A 17,850-nucleotide genomic window follows, 5' to 3' on the forward strand; every position below is an offset into this window, starting at 1 on the left:
GGTTCCCTGTGCCGGTCGGGGTTACCACCCAGGGCTCTATCCACAGTTCAGGGGTCCCACCTGGGGTGCGCCAGGCAACTCAGTTGTCTCAGCCAGAGTCCCCTGCTCACGGTCACCAGCACAGGGTTTCCAGCCAGGGCCACCCAGGCAGCTTAGGGGTCTTAGCAAGAGTATGCTACCCACTGTCGCCAGCCCAGAGATCACAGCTGGGACCACTGCAAGCAGCACAGGAGTCACAGCCAAAGCCCACCGCACGCCTTCAGCAGCCTAGGAGTCCCATCCGGGGGGACCCACCACAGGCAGGTCAGGAGGCCCAGCCAGAACCCGCCACCTGCCCAGAGGACCCAGCCAAGTGCCCCATGCCCCATTGCCTCGGAGGTAGAACGCTGTTGCTGGTGCTAGGTTCAGGTTTGGGTTTCCTCAAAACCACAAAGTAGCCGATTCTGATGCAAACACACCAGAGTCTTTATTGCAAGCTCAAGCTTGGACTCACAACCGTCACAGATGCAATGGATCTGGATTGAAGAGTCCTAACCCTTCTGTTAGTAAAGTTTATAAAGGTAAAAGCATAGCACAGATGTAGGGGCTTGGCACAGGGATTAGAATAAGCAACAAATGAGCAAGTCTAGCACAGATGTAGGAGGTTGACACAGAGGTTGGAGCAAGTAACAAGCCGTGTACAGAATCAATTTTGGGGTTGACCTAATTATCAAGGTGGAGTCATCTCTACAACATCCCCACTTTTCTTTTAGCCTATTCAAACCCTTGACCTATTTTGTTTACATTGGGGGGCGGGAGTTTACTAGGTGTGTAGGACCATCAGTCAATTCTTTATACATATGGGTCAATCCAGCTTCCTGTGCCTCTAAGTGTCTATGGTTGGCCAGTGACATCTGTGAGGTTCACCCCCAGGAGGGCTCCATGCAGGTGCTCTCACCTATTTAAATCTCCATCCAGGTGACTGGCGCACCTGGAGGCAGTTACCTCCCTCCCATCTGCGGTAACACCCTAATCCATCTGGACATACTCCAATACACTTGGACATACCTCCCACCCCAGGCATCACCTGGGAGTGACTTTAGCCTGCCACATATGCTTTATCCAATTTTCTTTACAGAGTCAATCAACTCAGGAGTGGGGAGGTAACCACAGAAAATGTCTCCCCCAAATCTTAGTTTCAGCAGATCCAAAGCAGCCTTCCAGCAGGAATCAGTTACATGTGATGAACTCCCATCACAGTAGAAGTGCTCAGGGTGAAGATGTAGTGTCCTACAGGTGTCTCTCAGGCCATCCATGATCTCAATCCAAATGGAATGGGCAGGGGTTGTGGCTCCCAGTGACTCCAATAGAATGTCACACCTGCTGGGTTGCCTACAACTTTCTGCATAGACTTGTTTAAGAACCATCTTTCACATGTGTAAGTCTCCACTCTTTTACATTTGTTACCACAATTTTCCATGCCTCTGAGTTATCCTGTCTCTAAGTTACCTTCCCAAAAATGACTCTGGTACCTTGATCTTAAAGGAGAGCTGATGGACGAAGATCATCCATCTTCTGTAACTTCTTCAGGCTGACTCAGAGATGCTGACCCTACCTATCCAGGAACCTATAACCTTATTTAACCTACTTTACCAAGGGGTTGCCAGTGTCTGTTGTCTATTCGGGGCTTTACTCCAGACTGGAAATTACATACAACAGTTAACTTTTAACAACTGCATAGACCTCTTCTTGGGTTACAACATTGTAGTTTTTTTCCACTCTGGTTTACAGAAGCATTTTCCTGACTGTCTGGGGAAACTGATCTCTGATGACCTAACAATCTGTAAATTACCTTTGCAGGCCTTAGACAGATCAATAAAAGACACAATCTCAGGTCCATAAGCTTGCTTTCCTGAACAGATATGCCAGCTCAAAATTTACTCAGGGCTTTGAACAGATGCAGAGGGCTGTGATTTTAAATTCTACCCCATTTGACAAACTTAGTTTTACTACCCACTATCACAGGTGACTGGCAAGTTCCTTCCCAGTTACAAAGTAGACATGGGCATTACAAAGGCATGCTTACAAACTATTCTTCTAGGACCTCCCAGCTCCAATTAACTTTTAAAGGGCCAAACACACATAACTCTAACATCTGACATCTTTGCCATCCCAGCAGTGGCTTACTGCCTCTGGATGCTACATCATGTTGTTTCAGGAGTGACTTTTTCACTTTTACAGTCACTGGACTTGAACTCAGGGCTGGAGTGCTGTCCCTCAGCTCTCCAGCTCAAGGCTAGCACTCTGCCACTTTGAGCTCCACACAACACTGTTCCTAGCACTGTGCTGGATGATTAGACAAAGATTCTCACAGGGACCTTTCTCTGCCCAGGCTGGCTTCGAACCATAGATTTCAGTTCAATGAGTCTTACAAAAGGCCACTTAACTCCAATTAAAAGCGACAAGGTGGTCCACACAGTAGTTTTTAAGCATACTCTTACCTGGAACTTAGTAAGGGCCAAAGATGGATCTGACAAACTTGTAGGAATCATCTGTCCTTTTCTGCAGGCCTGTCTACAAATTTTACAGAAAACCTGCAAGGCAAACTGGAGTAGCAATTAAACAATCATCTTGGTAGCCCTAATTTTTCCTTTACCCAACTAGAAACAAATATTTAGGACAAGTTTTTCTTACAAATTTCATATCTAGAAGTGCATTCTTGATTTCTAAAGCATTTTACTAAACTCCACTTTAACACACTTTAGCTTTCATTTGAAGAACACTGAAGCCTAGACAGGTACCCATTGCTTCAGGCTGCTTGTCCAAACTGTGCCACAAATATCTGCTGCTAGTCAACAGCAAGACTTCTGACATACCGAGGAGTCAGGAACTGCCACTTCATTTCTTTGTTACTTCCAGTTGCTAGCATAGTTGTGATGTGCATAAATATATTCAGTGTATCCGTGTAGAGTCTCAACATTGAATTGATTTGATTATATCTGTTCTGTCCATACATTAGTGTTAACTCTGCACATTTGATTACTTTGAGTGTCATACAGAAGGAACATGCTGAAAAGAACTAATCCACGATACTTTGCCAATAAGTTCAGAGTAGCATCAGCCACAGTGTTAGGTGGCAGAAACATGGACCCCAGTGAAGACACAAACACAAGACCCAGGCCTACTCTCAGGGGTGCGCCCATGTTAAGAAACTTCTCTCTGGGAGTACACATGGTCACAGTGGAGAGGCCTCCCACAATGTTGGTGGTGTACCATACAGCTCTTATGAGAAGGGGTCCCCCTAATATAGTCAGAGGAGCCACCACTGTACCCATTACACCAGAATGAAGAAACCTAGCAAGATGCTTTGAGCCCATGTTCTGGTGATACGATATGGATTGAACAAGCATTCCAGATCCAATCATGGCTACAGGAGTTGCACCAGTTGTCACCCAAGAGCCTGTCAGAATGAAATTCATGAGAACAGAAGATCTGGCTATTGCCAAAGCTGACAAAGCTGTTACACCAATACTTCCTGCTAAGTACATATAGGTAGAATGTATCCTCTCCTTCACATACTGAGGCCAGATTATAGCCTCTTCAATAGTTCCAATCTCATTAGACATTTCCACGCCATAGCAATAGTATGCCAAGACCCATAGCAGCCCCTTCTGCAACAAATCACCTTCCCATCTGGCTAATTTTAAATACTTTTTCCATTGATGGTTTGAATGCTGCTGCTTTGAGTTCTTGAGCAGTTTTCCCATGGAACATCCCAACTCTTGTCTTGGTGGCAGGTTCCCTGCTGGGTGTTAAGAGTCATTGATTCTTTGTGATAGAATTCTTCACAAGGGGGAGGCTTTGGTGAAAGCTGGGTGGAAAACCCTAGAAGGTAGTGTCCAGAGACACACCACCCTTGCAGCCAGCCAGCATGGTGATGAACCAGGTTTACTAAGCAGATCTGAAAAGTTCAGCTTCTGGTGATCTCCACCACACAGTTTTCCTTGCCCACCTGTGAAAACATGGATGCCACACCTTCTCGGCCCTCTGCCAGGTCCTTACTGTCCCTGCATGCTGTCACTCTGACTCATTTCCTAGAACATCTGAACTCAATTGAGGTTTTCTTTAATGCAAGAATTACAAGCACCAGAGTTACAAACACAAGAATCCGGACTTAGCTTCTTCACTTTTTCAATACATCCAAATAAACTTTTTAACCTTCTTTTTAACTTTCCAATTTTAATCCATCCTAAGGGGCAATTTTAGAAATACCAATCAAATCATTCATTTTTACCATCAGGTTTCCAGTGTTCATCTGAGAACAAAAGAGACAGGATAAAGAAAGGCTTCTATTGGCCTGTCCTACAGAATGGGAATATACCCATCTTACTTCTTGGAGCTTGGTGAATTGCCTTTTTGCCAGCAATCCTTTTCCACCATGCCTGGACGCCCCCTTGGGGCCCATACTTTCCACCAGGCATGGCTAAGCTGGCTAAGCTGCACTTTTGCCAGATCACCCCTCACTTCTGAGGGGAGGCTCACTGGCCTACCCCAGGTTTTTCCTGTCCTTTCCTATTGATCTCTGAATGAGAATCCCAAGCAGTTCATTAACAGTGATGAACATTAATATCCAAATTTCTAACATTTAGTCCCAAATTTTAACAGTGGAAATATGTTTCAAGTTCCCAATGCCTTTTGCTAAACCAGATAACTTGATTACAGTGCAAATAGTCTTATGCATAAAGATACCAAGTTTTTCAAACATAAATTAGAAAAAATCTTTTTTTTTAAACTGTTGTTTCTCTTTAAGACAATACAATATCTTTTTAGATTTTTGGTAATGGCAAAACTTGACCTTTTGAGTTTAAACTTAGATGTCCTTTTGAATTTAAACTTTAACTCATCCATTCCTACATCATGATGGCAGTTTTAATCTTGACCATATTCATACCCGTACATGCACATATAAATGCAAAAGATCTTAAAGTGCGCAAAATAAATATTGGCCACACATTTTCCAGTGGCAAGAGGTATTTTTGCCAATCTTACTCCTGCAATGACCAAAACTTAAGACAAAACTTTTAACAAATGGTTTTAGCATTCTCCAGTCTCATTTACCAGGGCTTGCTTGTGTTAGCAAGACATTTTAGCATCAAATACTTTTCTGCTAGAGAAAGCTGGAAGAGGGTTCCCTGGAGTAAGAGTCAGCCCAGAGATTGTACTTGACTCTAGTCTCAGCCCCAAGTAGCACATTTTACATATTAATTGACTCTTTAAGTACCTACAGTTGGAAGAAGGGCTGTTACCTGAGACTGATCTCTTAGTTCACTAGGTGGCCTGACTATCTTAGGCCAAGTTTTGCCAGGAGCACTTCACAGTTTCAACTTAAACTTTAATTTTAACTTTTGCTAGTTGTTAGTACAATGTCCTCAGCTGCCTGCACACTCCCAACTGCCTTTTACAGAAGAGGACTCAGCACATTGCAGACTCTGATTTTTCCCCCATAAATGTGCAAATGAACAACAAAAACATCGGAAACAAATTTATATTTAAAACTGGTACCAATCTCAAGGACAAATCCAGTCAAGGCAAAACAGGACAGAGAAACAGACTATGCCTTGAATGGCATGTCCGGTTTCAAAAAGCTGGCTGCTGGAGTGAGGGGAAGAACATGGGGCCCTGAGAAGGCTCAGGGGGATCCTCCCCTGTGGAGATTTCCATCTTCCCTGGCAATCAGCCTGCCGAGGCCACCCAGCAGAGGCTTTAACATCCCAGTCAGGGTGAGTGAGTGGGAAGATGGTATTTATACTGGCTTCATAAGGGGGTCCTGCAGCATGCACTAGGAAGTTTAATTAATTTATCTTTTTTAATTTCCACACTCAAATCTTGTACCCTTTTTCTCACATCATTAAAATGGTCAGTCAGAAGTAAGAGGGGAATAGTATGAGTCTGTCTCATCTCTCAATACAGCAGTCTACACACAACACATAACAAATAGGGATAAGGACATGAAAAAACAATACACATAACAAACAGCGCCAGCGCAGATTGGAAATGCAATTGCAAAAACTCTAAAGAGGAAAAACAGAAACTCCTGGTCCTTCTGCAATTCTGAACGGATGGACTGCAGAGCCTCAGCCCTTCCTGCTGGTCACAGGCCCCGTGCGGCAAAAGGTTGCTAGACTCTAGCTCCAGTGCAAATGAGACAGAGTTCCTAAAAAAAGACAGATGGAACTTCTCCAGAGGCTAGAAGAAGTAGAATGTTTTCCTCTCATACCAACTCCACAAAAAGTCAAAATTAAGTGTCTAGACAAAATTGAGTGTGGAACGCGTCCCTCTCACACCGCTGCATCCCTTCAAAAAATACAAAGGGGAACTCAAACCCCCAAAATGAAAGCCTGGAACATCTTCCAAGACCCCCAGGTGACGACCCTCCAGCGCATCAGCTTAGGCCAATGCCAACTCTTACAAATTCTGGTACCCAAATTACAAATCAAGACAGACAAACAAAAACTCACCAATTGGTGTAAGACTCTCTGGTTCAGGGGTCCTGGGGTCTAGGGGATCCCGGAAGAGCCCCCAATGTTATGCCCAGATTTGGGGTCCCCAAAAACCACCAAGGAGCCGATTCTGATGCAAACACATGAGAGTCTTTATTGCAAGCTTGCGCTTGGACTCACAACCATCACCAATGCAGCAGATCTGGATTGAGAGCCTTGACCCTTCCATTTGTAAGGTTTATAAAGGTAAAAGCATAGCACAGATGTAGGGGCTTGGCACAGGGGTTAGAGTAAGCAACAAATGAGCAAGTGTGGCACAAATGTAGGAGGTTGGCACATAGGGTGGAGCAAATAACAAGCCTTTCACAGAATCAATTTTGGGGTCAGGTTGACCTAATTATCAAGATGGAGTCAGCTCTACAACCCTGGCAACACTTTGGGAGCAACAGACTGGTTCCCCAGGCTGACCACAATCCCCCTATTACTGAGGGCACCCAACTTCTCAGTGAACCACAGAGTCACCACCGCCCAGGACCTCCAGAATCCATTGAGCCCAGGTTAACATTAAGCAAGATAATAGGCATTTGGGGTCAATCTGAGTGAACCAAAGGTGTTCCTAGAGCAATTGTATCGACCCCCAAAAAGATAAAACATGATTGTAACAGTATACAATATAGCTACTGTATACAGGGCTCAGGGTTGATTTTTACTTCCAAAGTGTAATTTGTGGGACACCAAATCTGCTACTATACCCAAAGAAAGAGAGTGAATTTTCCTGTCTAGGTCTGTGTACCTATAAAAATAGCACAATAGGACCTGATAAGGTATGGTTCAGGTCCTAAACAGTGACAAAGGGAACTAGCAGACTAGCATTCCAAATCCAAATGGGCAGAAAAAACACTCAAAACAAACAGGAAACAGAGCATTCAATTGAAATCCCAGAGGAGAGGCCTCAAAATGCTCTACCTACTATGCTGATAAAAATGATAAATGAAAAGTTTGAGTCTCTCCAGACAAGTAGCATGAGGAGGCAAACCAAAAAATAATTCATGAATGTGATGAATCCAATCATAATCAATAGAGGACTTCATTGCCTCTACAAACAGAATGATACATGAACTCCAACAGAAAGAAAAAGAGTCCTATGAAAAGATAACTAATCAGCTAAAAGAGATTAGAGACAGCACCCAGAACCAAATTAATGAAATAAGGAAGTCCATACAGGACCTAAGAGAGAGTTACAGCAGAGACATGGAAGCCATCAAGAAAGATCAATCCAAAGGTAGGGAGATAAGAAACCAAGTTGTAAGTTTAGAAAGCAGACTGTACAATGCAGAACATGGAATCTCAGGAATTGAGGACAGCATAGACATTATGGAGAAAGAACAAAAAAACAATCCAAAATCAATCCACAACGCAAGATAGAACACTTCAGGAGCTTCAAGACATAATCAGGAAGCCCAATATAAGGCTAATAGGTATTGAAGAAAACATAGAGAAAGAAGTCAATGGGATAGGTAACTTATTTAACAGAATATTAGCTTAGAACTTCCCAAACACCCAGAAAGACAGGCCCTTCCAGATACAAAGAAGCATTTAGGACCCCAAACAGACCAAACCAGAAGAGGACTACCCATTGACACACTGTAATCAAAACAGGATTAATAGAGGCCAAAGAAAGAATCCTTAAAGCCGCTAGGGAAAAGAGAACAATCATATAAAGGATAAGCAATCAGAATTACCCCAGATTTCTCAGCGGAGACCATGAAAGCAAGGAGAGCCTGGAATGTCGTTTGCCATATCCTAAAGAAAAATAACTTCCAACCAAGAATTCTGTATCCAGCTAAACTCTCAGTCATAGCCAAAGGTCAAATAAAAGTCTTCCATAGCAAGGAAAAATTGAACCAATATATCTCCACCAAACCAGCATTACAGAAAATCCTCAAAGACGTCCTCCACATCGAAAACCACCAAGGCCACAGTCCAGACAGGGAAAGCATCCATAAATAAAACTCCAGATTAGTAAAGCAAAAAGGGAAAACACAGCCCCTGCAAAGATAGATACAATGAAATGAACAAGCAATTACCTCTCAATCCTAACTCTCAATATTAATGGACTTAAGTCTCCAATTAAATTGCATAGATTGACAAGTTGGATCAATAGGTGAGCAGGCAGCAAGGAAGGAAGAAAAGAGGGAAGGAAGGAAGGAAGGAAGGAAGGAAGGAAGGAAGGAAGGAAAGAAGGAAGGAAGGAAGGAAGGAAGAAAGAAAGAGTGGTGGGAAAGGAAGGAAGGAAGGAAGGAAGGAAGGAAGGAAGGAAGGAAGGAAGGAAGGAAGGAAGGAAAGAAGGATGGGGAAGGAAGGAAGAAGAAAGAAAGAAAGGAAGGAAGGAAGGAAGGAAGGAAGGAAGGAAGGAAGGAAGGAAGGAAGGAAAGAATGGTGGGAAAGGAAGGAAGGAAAAAAGGATGGGAAAGGAAGGAAGGAAGGAAGGAAGGAAGGAAGGAAGCAAGGAAGGAAGGAAAGAAGGGTGGGAAAGGATGGAAGGAAGGAAAGAAAGAAGGGTGAGAAAGGAAAGAAGAAAAGAAGGGTGGGAAAGGAAGGAAGGAAAGAAGGAAGGAAGGAAGGAAAGAAGGGTGGGAAAGAAAGGAAGGAAGGAAAGAGGCTACCCAGAAGAAAGACATGAAAAAATACATCTTTTGGCATACTACTGACATCTGACATATTACTGGCATCCAGAAAAATGTGACAGAACAGATAATTTATTTTTCTTTGTCAGTCATGGGGCTTGAACTCTGGGCCTGGACCTGTTCAGCTCTTCAGCTCAAAGCTTCCAATCTAGCCCTTGAGCCACAGTGCCACTACAATTTTCTGGTGGTTAATTGGAGATAAGAGTCACACAGACTTTCCTGCCCAGGCTGGCTTTGAACAGTGATCCTCAGATCTCAGCCTCCTGAATAGTTAGGAATACAGACATAAGCCACAGGTGCCTGGTAAGAAAACCTCTTTAATGTAGTGAGAAGGAGAAGAGTTTGACAACTCCTACTTCTCATTAAGTATCAACTATCATGCATTTTCATAAGGATATCTGAGTATTTTTGGTTTATATTGTAGTGCACTGTAGAGCACCTGTTGTGTACTTTTGCCATCATGTGGTTCCCAGCTGCTGTCTACAAAGAGGTGGAAGAAATGTTTCTGTTGCAGATGCTTTTCCACTATCAAGAAGTCAAAAACACATTCATGCATATATTATGCATATATCTGGTGTTACATAATGAAGAGGCCATCTTCCAAGACAGATGTCCTTAGGTGAGTTCATTATTATGCAGATATCAGAGTGTACCCACTGCAACTAAGACAGATGTTGTGTGTTTCACCTGGTGATATTATCTCATGGAACTACTACTATACATATTTTAAGACTTTTGTAATGCAGTGTATGACTTTATTTAACTCTCTGAATAAAATGGTGGCCAATCATAAAATGTGGATTGGAAAGACTCACTAATCTTTCAGCATTCAACTCAAGTACTACATTCTCTGTGAAAGTCTCTCATTTGCTTTGTCCATATTTAAAAAATAATGAAAAATGAAAATCTATTGAAATGTGATCAAAATAATAATTTGAAATAATTTGAAAATATAGCTCTTTTCAATTCTTGTAGCACCTCACACATCTGTTAGAGCACCTGCACTTAAATTTCCTCTATACTAATATGTTTTCCTCAGTTGTCTTTCAATGACTTCAGGAAAGCAGGTATATATATGTATACTATATTTATTTAATATATATTTAATATATATAATTATCATCTACTAGCATCTTGGGCTTACAGTGGTGTTGATGTCTATTATTTAGTTTAAGCAATTTCACACCAAAGAAGACCCAGGGATGACTCACAAAAAAATCTCTCTTTCTTCATATTCATGCCTACCCTACCTTCTTATATTTTACATCCCAGTTAATGCATTATAATCCATGTTGTTATTAGAAACTTTACAAAAGTGTTCTTGCCTGTATAATCTTATCAGTCAAAACACAGCTTTGTTAAAGATAAGGTTTGTCTTCTATAAAGAAGACACACATGATATTGATTCAGTTAAGCATTTCACAGCCAAGTAGCTTCCTATTCAGCTTAATAAGCGATATAGAAAATATTGTCAAAAAAGATAAATTGTTTTGTTAATCAGTGTAAAATGAAATAATTGTAAAGGTTATCCAGATCAAGGAGATCTACTTGATTACAAAATATTTTTAAAATATTTGAATTGGTAATATGAGGATGCCTCTTTGAAGAGAGGAATACAAAAATTTAGTCTTCTAAAATGAAGCCCTATCAACAGGATGACAACAGTGTATGTTCAGAACAGACCAAGCCTTGAAAAGTTTAATGTGGTATCCTCTTGTTTGCATTCATATTACAATCATAGCCACTTTTATTTCAGGGCTAGGAAATCAAATATGAACTGATTCTTTTACTCCTTGACAGAAACTAAAGATTGAATAGCATTAGTCAGTGAAATAAAATTTCACAACACATTAGGGCATATTCCTGCATAAATATTCTTTCTCTTCACCAAACACAGGCAATAAGAGGATGGTTACCCTGAGACTGAGGATCAATATCTAGAGAATTTTAGGCCACAGACATGTTGCTTTAGTAAACTTCTGGCTTCTTTCCAAAGTACACAAATTTTGATTTTTTTCTTATTTATTGTCAAAGTGATGAACAGAGAGGTTACAGTTTCATACATTAGACATTGGATACATTTCTTGTACTATTTGTTAACTCCTCCCTCATTCCCTCCTAGCCCCTCCCCCTTTCCCTCTCCTCCCATGAGTTGTTCAGTTAGTTTACACCAGTTTTGTAAGTATTGCTTTTGTAGTCGTTTGTCTTTTTATCCTGTGTCTCTTGATTTTGGTATTCCCTTTCACTTTTCTAGTTCTAATACCAGTATATACAGTTTCCAATGTACTCAGATAAGGTACAGTGATAGTGCAGGTACAACCATACGAAGGGGATACAAGACGATCATCAACAATAGAAGCTAGTTTCACATGGCATGTTGAAAGTAACTACAACAGTGATATAACACTTGTTTCCATAACATGGAGTTCATTTCACTTATCATTATCTTATGCATTCATAGGGGCATAGCTATTAGATTCTTGTGAACCTCTGCTGTGACTAGTAACTGGTGAGACAAGATCGCAGACTTCAGATTTCTATAAGGAAATAAATATACCTGTAACTGCTAAGGTGAAATGATACTGAAAAGTGGTAAATACCTAACTTTATTTTAGTATTGCTTACCACACATTTATATGATACGTGTACCATTGCTCTTAACAGTGGAATATAGGTTTTCTTGAAGAAGTTTCTTCATACTTCTTTCATAGTTTTTTCCAAAAAGAAAAAACAATGTTTGCAAATATTTTTGGAAAGAAACAAAATGCTACTGCATGGATATTTCAATATTAGTGGAAGTTTAATAATAATTTTAGAAAAAAATCCTCAATTACGTTAAAATTTGTTATGAAGATGCCATCTTGCTGGCTCAGTGATTGCAGAGTTGGTTAAACTCTTCATGTTTTAATCTTTTTTTTTTTTCAGTACTTTGAAGTATGGTTCATTAAATCATTGCAGAAAAAAATCAACTTTCATGGCCACTATGGCTCAAAGTGGTGGATCTAGCTAAAAAACAAAACAACAACAAAAAAATACCCCCAAAAAACAAAAAAAAAAACAATAAAATTTCCATGCCTCCATTTTCACACACATACGTTTCTGTCTGCTTTTGTTCACTCTCTAATTCAAAGACAGCCTTTAATTATAAATAAAAAAGTAAAAGATGTCTGTATCCAAAGTTGTATAGATCCATACTCTGATAAACATGGACTTATATGAGAAGCTCTTAACTGAAATAGCTTTTAATTTATTTTCAGAGTTAAATATACTGATTAAACACTTGTTTCATTTACAAGTAGAGAATCATAAGTGTATAAAATAGATTTGAATGATAATGTGGAAGTAGAGAAGTGATGATTAGGTGAATTGGCTAGAGAGTGAGTTATAGGTCTATCTAATCAATCACATATCTTGAGTATCAAAAGGAGATGAAGCATTTACAAATGACAAGAAAATATTAGTGCAGCAATTCTGAGTCCTCACATTAGAAACAATTTAGACAAAAAATGAGTTCCTGGTGTTATTAATTTGGAAGCAGAGATATTATATCCTTAAATACTCATCGTTATTTTTATCTATCCCAAGCAATATCGGAGATCCTAAAGGGAATTCTTTGAAAGAAGTGCATATTTCCTAGTCACAAGAAGATTATGTTTAAAACACAAATGTAGAGTTTCCAAGTTGCAGGGTGAGTGGGAATTTTTTTTTTTTTTCCAGTCCTGGGGCTTGGACTCTGGGCCTGAGCACTGTCCCTGGCTTCTTTTTGCTCAAGGCTAGCACTCTGCCACTTGAGCCACAGCACCACTTCTGGCCATTTTCTGTATATGTGGTGCTGGGGAATTGAACCCAGGGCCTCATGTGTACAAGGCAAGCACTCTTGCCACTAGGCCATATCCCCAGCCTAAAGCAGTATTTTATTTATTATTATTATTATTATTATTATTATTATTATTATTATCGCCAGTCCTGGGCTTGGACTCAGGGCCTGAGCACTATCCCTGGCTTCTTTTTGCTCAAGGCAAGCACTCTGCCACTTGAGCCACAGAGCCACTTCTGGCCGTTTTCTATATATGTGGTGCATGTATGTGAGGCAAGCACTCTTGCCACTAGGCCATATTCCTAGCCCTGGAAATTTTTTGAAGTTATTAAAAGAGAACAAGTAATTCTTACCTCCAACTATCCAGTGGTATATCAGAATGTAAGGACAACATATTTAAATTATGTTATGACTCAAAAAGATTGACTTACTTACTAAAATGTATACATTATTTAGTGTCTTGGGAAGGAAGAACTATAATGTTCCCTAACATTTAGAAACAAAATTTAAATAAAATAAATATAATAAATATTTAACATTAATATATTAAACATAATATACAAAATATATTACATGTTAAACATTAGATAACTTTCTAGAATTTTGTTTCCTTTTTATTAATTTTATATTGATTTGTAATATTTGAACTAAAGTATTGTGTTTCAATATTAAATACATGAAAAGCAGTCAACCCCAAACCAGAAAAAAACACGTTGTTTAATATGCTCAAAAAGGTAATGTCATAGAGGAAGGCACAATTCACCAATGAGGAGGAAATTTTACCTTTAAAAACAAGGTATCTGTATTTACTTTATTAATTTTCTGGCGTTCTAGTTTTGCCAAGTCATGGCTGTGCTTTTCCTGACTCATTGTACATTTTTATTCCGTGTGACTCATGTGCGCTTCTAGGTTTGCTTATTGCAATACTTTTGGTACAACTTTGCCAAAAAATACTCATGTGAAAGCCCGAGGAAATGCTTCAGAGAAATGAACAAAATGCTCTGGTTGCCATGGAGTGGATCATCTGCCAACAGCTCCCAGTGACCTGCTCTACTGTGTATTCCACTGAAGTAGCATGGCCTGAGCTGTCTATGCTGGTGCTCCAAAGAGTGATGCTGCACATTCACATCTACAAAGATTGTCTGCAGATTTCAAGCTGCATAGAAAGAAAATTTTCCTCCTATTTCATCACATACATTTCAGTTTTGCTGCCAAAGACAACATTTAGTTTTTTAATTAATTATTTTTCTAAAAGGTATGCATATTAATAGATCAGAAGAAAGTGAGGGAGAGCAATACAAGAGCAATTAGAAACTTTAATACCTTACTCTCAAAAACATTTATTTTCTATCATCCAGTTAGGAAAATAATACAGAAACATTGGATAGTACGTATGTTTATTGGGATTTGTTGAGAGGAACACCAAACTGGAGAGACAATGGGTAAAAAAAGAATCAATGCAACAGCAATTCTTACAAGAAAATATGCTATAAATGAACAGTACATCTAAGGGAAGGGGAGGGAAGGAACCCAGGAAAGAGGAAGGTGAGAGAAAAACAAAGGAGGAGTTAACAAGTTTGATAAGAAATGTATTCACTGCCTTATGTATGTAACTGTAACCCCTTTGTACGTTACTTGGACAATAAAAATGCTAAATAAAAAAGAAAAACTGGACATGAACTACACTTTAAATCAAATAGATATAAAAGGCCCATTTAATAGCCACAGAATACAAATCCTACTCAAGCTCATAGAGAATATTGTCTAGAGTAGATGATTTATTAGGCTGTACAAAACTATTAAATCTAAAATCAAAATTATATGCAGTCTCTTTTCTGGCCAGGATGACATGACTGTAGAAAAGAGTAATAATTTCAGAAAATTTGAAAATATTGAAAAATAAGCAAGATGCTGCAAAACAATCATTTTACAAAACTGTATGGAAGTTTTGAAAGTACTGAAAATATGGTTAGCACATAATATATCAATCCTGCTTCTGAGTATGTGCTCAAAGGAAATGAAGCTTGTCAAATAATATTTCCAGTCACATGCTCACTGAAACACACACATAATTGTTGACATATGTGGAATTAATCAAATGTCTATTATCAAACAGACATGCAGGGTGCCAATGGCTCAAGCCTGTAATCCTAGCTACTCAGGATGCTGAGATCTGAAAATTTTGGTTCACTGCCACTCTGGCAGGAAAGTCCATGAGACTCTGCTCTCCAATTTGAGCACTGCGGTTTCTCAAATGGTAGAGTGCTAACCTGGAGCTGAAAAACTCAAGGACAGTGCCAGAGCTCAAGCCCAATGATCTACAAGAAAAAAAAGGAAAACAGACACAAAGCTTCTTAGTTGATTTGTTTAGCTTTGTTTCTCTTGTATTCCCTTCCTGTGGTTATACCCCCACTAACACTGTATCTCATGTTAGTATCCCAGATACTGTTTATACAGGTATTAGTAATGGGGCAAGGAGAGGGAATACCAAAATTGAGAGACAAAGAAAAAAAAGACAAACCATTCAAAAGACAACACTTATAAAACCATTTGGTGTAAACCAACTGCACAACTCTTGGGAGGAGATGGGAAGGGGAATGGGAATGTTGGGAGAAAAAATGAGGGAAGTAGTAACAAGTAGAACAAGAAATCTCTGTAACCTCTCTGTACCACACTTTTTTTTTTTTTTTTGCCAGTCCTGGGGCTTGGACTCAGGGCCTGAGCACTGTCCCTGGCTTCTTTTTGCTCAAGGCTATCACTCCGCCACTTGAGCCACAGCGCCACTTCTGGCCATTTTCTGTATATGTGGTGCTGGGGAATCGAACCCAGGGCCTCATGTATATGAGGCAGGCATTCTTGCCACTAGGCCATATCCCCAGCCCTCTGTACCACACTTTGACAATAAAAAAATTGCAACAAAATTAAATAATCAAGAAATATTCACTACAATAAAGTTGATGTCATCCCAGACATGCTAGGCTAGTTCATTGTATATAAATCAATAACTATAATACAGCATATTAATGAAGCCAAAGAAAGAATCCCATGGTCATTTCAATAGATGCAAAAAAGCCCATTTTACAAAATGCAACATCCTTTTAAAATAAAAGCCCTGCAGAAACTAGGAATGGAATACTTTAATATACTAAAGTTTTTTTTTTAATGTCTTACATCCAACATCATACTAAATAGTGAAAAAATAAAATCATTTACTCTAAAATCAGGAAGAAGCAAGGATGTCACCCCTTTTCAATATAATAATGGGATTTTTAGCCAGAACAATAAGTGAATAAAGAAACATAATAGAAATCTAAAGAGGAAAGAAATAAAACTATTCATAATTTCAGATATGATCTTATATCTAAAGATTCCACCCCCAAGCTAAATAACTTTGGCAAAGTAGATGGATGCAAAATCAACTCCTCCAAATTAGTAGCTTTTCTGGATACCAACAATGAGTAGTTAGTGTGGAAAATCTGAAAAATTACTCTGTTTGCAAAGGAAGAGAAGGGACACTGTAATAAAAATTGTAAAACTCAAAAGAAAGGAATTGAAGAAGAAACTAGGAAGTAGAAACCCACACATTTTCATAGATTGGCAGAATTAACATTGTGAAAATGGTCCTACGGCCAAAGACAATTTACAAATTCAGTGGAAAATCCATGAAGCCAACATCATTTTTAACCACAGTAGAAAAACAATCTAAATATAAAAATAAATCTTGAATAACCAAAAACAAGTATAGGCAAAAAATGCAATGCTAAAGTAATACAATTTCAGATATGAAACTTTATTACAGAACTATAATTAACAATTTAAGTAGCTTAATATTGGCACAAAAGTAGTCCTTAAGACCAAAAACATAGATTAACATAATACAAAATGAACCTAGATACATACATCTGTCTGAAATCTGGCAAGGAATTCAGAAATATGTGTCATTAATTCTTCAATGTTCTTTTACTAACTCAATTCTTCAAAAAGCTTGACTACAGGTCTTATATTTTCCCTATTTTACATAAAATAAGCAGAGTATTTAGGGATTAAATTTTACTCTAAAATTAAATTTAAGAGATATATTTTCTTGTGAATTGTTACTATGCAAAAAAAAATCTCTGCTTTGGATCAATGCTGTTCAATTCTAGACACATAACTGCTTCATCACTATGTAGAATTGCTCTCAAAATAGATGAGTAAAATTGAAATAGTCCGATTTAGAGAGACATGGCTGGAAATAACAGAATACATACTAAAACTGATTTTCAGACAAATCAGTTTGTTTTGTTAATATTTCTTCAAAACACATGAGTTATATTTATACTCCAGTTTATCTGCTAATTATCTGGAGTCCAAGTTTTATCCAGTAATCTTAGTCACAGAAATAATATTATGCATGTACACAGAAGTATGACATCTAAGTATTAGAAAGATTTAATTTACGTATGGTATATGTAAGATGTTGAAAGTACAGTGTGCAGAGAAGCCTGTACTTATCACCCTACCATAGCATGAGTGAATTCCATATATCTCTTGAAAGAGTCTAAAAGTTTCCCTCATGAGTTCAACCATTGGGAAATTAATCCTGAAATTAATATTGTTCAGAGGCAAATTTTTAAAGAGGTGATTATATCATCTAATAGATTGATGTGATGAAGTAAGTGTGTTAGTGCACTAATGGATTCCTTATAAAATCAAGTTTGGTACGTTTTGCTTATTCTCTGTCACATATGAGCTCTTATTTTTCTATCTCCTAACATGGAGTGAAACAGAAGAGCTCTCTTAAATCCAAGTATAGCCAATTAACAGGATAAGAAAAAAGTGTTTCCTTACAATGACTAGTTATAGGAAAGTAGCTGAAATCACCATG

General features: G+C 38.9%; 1 pseudogene; it reads right to left on the minus strand.

Annotated features, from left to right (window-relative positions):
* Positions 1-2,827: 2,827 nt before the first annotated feature.
* Positions 2,828-4,460, minus strand: LOC125355702 (annotated as a pseudogene).
* Between the last annotated feature and the right edge of the window lie 13,390 nt (positions 4,461-17,850).

The sequence above is a fragment of the Perognathus longimembris genome, chromosome 7, assembly GCF_023159225.1.
Source record: "Perognathus longimembris pacificus isolate PPM17 chromosome 7, ASM2315922v1, whole genome shotgun sequence".
Lineage (NCBI taxonomy): Eukaryota > Metazoa > Chordata > Mammalia > Rodentia > Heteromyidae > Perognathus > Perognathus longimembris.